This window comes from Schistocerca americana, unplaced genomic scaffold, assembly GCF_021461395.2.
Source record: "Schistocerca americana isolate TAMUIC-IGC-003095 unplaced genomic scaffold, iqSchAmer2.1 HiC_scaffold_407, whole genome shotgun sequence".
NCBI lineage: Eukaryota > Metazoa > Arthropoda > Insecta > Orthoptera > Acrididae > Schistocerca > Schistocerca americana.
In genome coordinates this window covers 102501-105000 of record NW_025726134.1, presented here as the reverse complement: position 1 = coordinate 105000, position 2500 = coordinate 102501, and the positions used below count along the sequence as shown (strand labels likewise).

The 2500-nt window shown below is 64.1% G+C and overlaps 1 pseudogene; it reads left to right on the top strand.

Moving 5' to 3' along the window:
- LOC124582295 overlaps positions 1–2500 on the top strand; it is a 7614-nt pseudogene that overhangs the window by 2340 nt on the left and 2774 nt on the right.

Sequence of the window (2500 nt, the reverse complement as noted above, 5' to 3'; positions counted from 1 at the left end):
GATCCGTAACTTCGGGATAAGGATTGGCTCTGAGGATCGGGGCGTGTCGGGCTTGGTCGGGAAGTGGGTCAGCGCTAACGTGCCGGGCCTGGGCGAGGTGAGTGCCGTAGGGGTGCCGGTAAGTGCGGGCGTTTAGCGCGGGCGTGGTCTGCTCTCGCCGTTGGTTGGCCTCGTGCTGGCCGGCGGTGCAGGATGCGCGCGCCTGCGCGGCGTTCGCGCCCCGGTGCTTCAACCTGCGTGCAGGATCCGAGCTCGGTCCCGTGCCTTGGCCTCCCACGGATCTTCCTTGCTGCGAGGCCGCGTCCGCCTTAGCGTGCTCCTCCGGGGGCGCGCGGGTGCGCGGATTCTCTTCGGCCGCCATTCAACGATCAACTCAGAACTGGCACGGACTGGGGGAATCCGACTGTCTAATTAAAACAAAGCATTGCGATGGCCCTAGCGGGTGTTGACGCAATGTGATTTCTGCCCAGTGCTCTGAATGTCAACGTGAAGAAATTCAAGCAAGCGCGGGTAAACGGCGGGAGTAACTATGACTCTCTTGGCCAACCGGCCGTGCCGAAAATCTTGTAACTTTTGCAGCTATGTATACCTGTAGTGAGTGCCACCGCAGCTTTACAACCAAGAACGGTCTCGGGGTCCATCGCCGCCGCCAACATCTTGCGGCCGCCAACGCGGAGATCGTCACGGAGAGGCATCGCGCGAGGTGGACGGAGGAAGAAGTCCTGTCGCTCGCCAAGGCAGAGGCCGAACTGTTCCTCGAGAGGGACGCCCGGTTCTTCTTTGTAAATCAAGAGCTCATCAGGATGTTCCCCGACCGAACGCTTGAGGCAATCAAGTGCCGACGGCGGCAAGCTGCCCACAAGCAGCTTGTCCGCCAATTCATGGAGGCGCTTGAGATCGGTCGGGGGGAAGAGCCGGCGTCCCGCCGGGGAGCGGCGAGCCCGCTGCCTGACGCGGGCGAGGCCGCTGCGCCGCCCGTCGACGCAGCCGAGGACTTCGCGGCCGACACCACCGGGCCGCCGCCGGAGGGGCCGACTGACGCCGCCATCTGGGAGCATCTGGCGGGGCTACCCGCTTCCGCCCAGCGTTTCTCTGCCCTGGATCGTGTCATCGGTCTGGGGCGGGGCACGCCGCCTGATGTCATCCTGGGCATGCTCCCGGATGCCCTTGCGTCGGTCGGGTCCAGAGGGGAGAGATCGATCACCAGGACACAGCGGCCGCGCCAACCATCGAAGCGGCCGCCTGCCGCGCCGCCGACGCAGAAGCGCAAGCGGCGCCGCTGGGAGTACGCGAGAACGCAGGATGCCTTCCGACGGTCGCGTGCGCGTTGCGTGCGCGGCCTCTTGGATGGCACCCTGCTCCAGCCGCCACCTGCCATCCCTGGTCTGCTGGACTTCTGGGCGGACCTCTTCACCAAGAAGCCCATCTCCACCGCGGGCTTCATTCGTGACCGCCTCCTCCCGCACTCAGAGCCTGTCGCTCTCGAGTGCATATGGGGGCCGGTCACACATGAGGAGGTCGCCGCCGCGTTGCCGCCCAGGGGATCAGCAGCCGGGCCGGACGGCCTTACCCCAGCGGAGTTGCGGCGTCTGCCGCACGAAGTCCTGGTGAAAGTGATGAATCTCTTCCTTCTGGCCCGCGCCCTTCCGGAACGCCTGCTTCGCGCGCGGACGTCCCTTCTCCCGAAAACGGCTGCACCAACATCCCCCGCTGACTTTCGCCCCATTACGGTCTGCTCGGTGTTGGCGCGGACCTTTCACAAGGTTCTCGCGTCACGCCTGATGCGCGCTTGTGCTGTGGACGAACGTCAGCGGGCATTCATCCCTCGGGATGGGATGTTGGAAAATACCTTCATCTTGGACACTGCTCTCACCGACGCAGTTCGCTCCTGCCGCTCTGTCTTTGTGGCATCGATCGACGTATCTAAGGCATTCGATTCGGTAGATCATGCTGCCCTTCGCCCCGTGCTGAAGGCGCATGGCCTGCCGGATTGCTTTGTCGAGTATGTCGAGCGGTGCTACGAGGGCAGCACGACAGTGATAGCGGACGGCGCCGGCGTGGGCGTGTCTGTGCAGCCAGCACGGGGCGTTCGCCAGGGCGATCCCCTCTCCCCCCTCCTGTTCAACTTTGCGGTGGACTACGTTTTAGGCCAACTGCCCTCCCACATCGGAGCTCGGATCCTCGGTCGCAGAATCAACGCTGCGGCCTTTGCAGATGACGTCTTGCTGTTTGCAGCGACCCCGAGGGGCTTGCAGTCCCTCATCGACGCAGCTACCGCAGCCCTCGCCCACCTGGGGCTGCAGATCAACGCCCGGAAGTGTTTCACCCTCGCCTTAGTCGCGTCAGGGCGCGAGAAGAAGGTGAAGGTGGACAGCAATGTCACCTTCACAGCAGGCAACACCACCATGCCTGCCCTGCGTGTGGGTGAAACCTTCCGGTACCTGGGGCTGCAATTTTCCACGGCGGGTCGCTGTGTCTTCAATCCACGTAGCCACCTGGT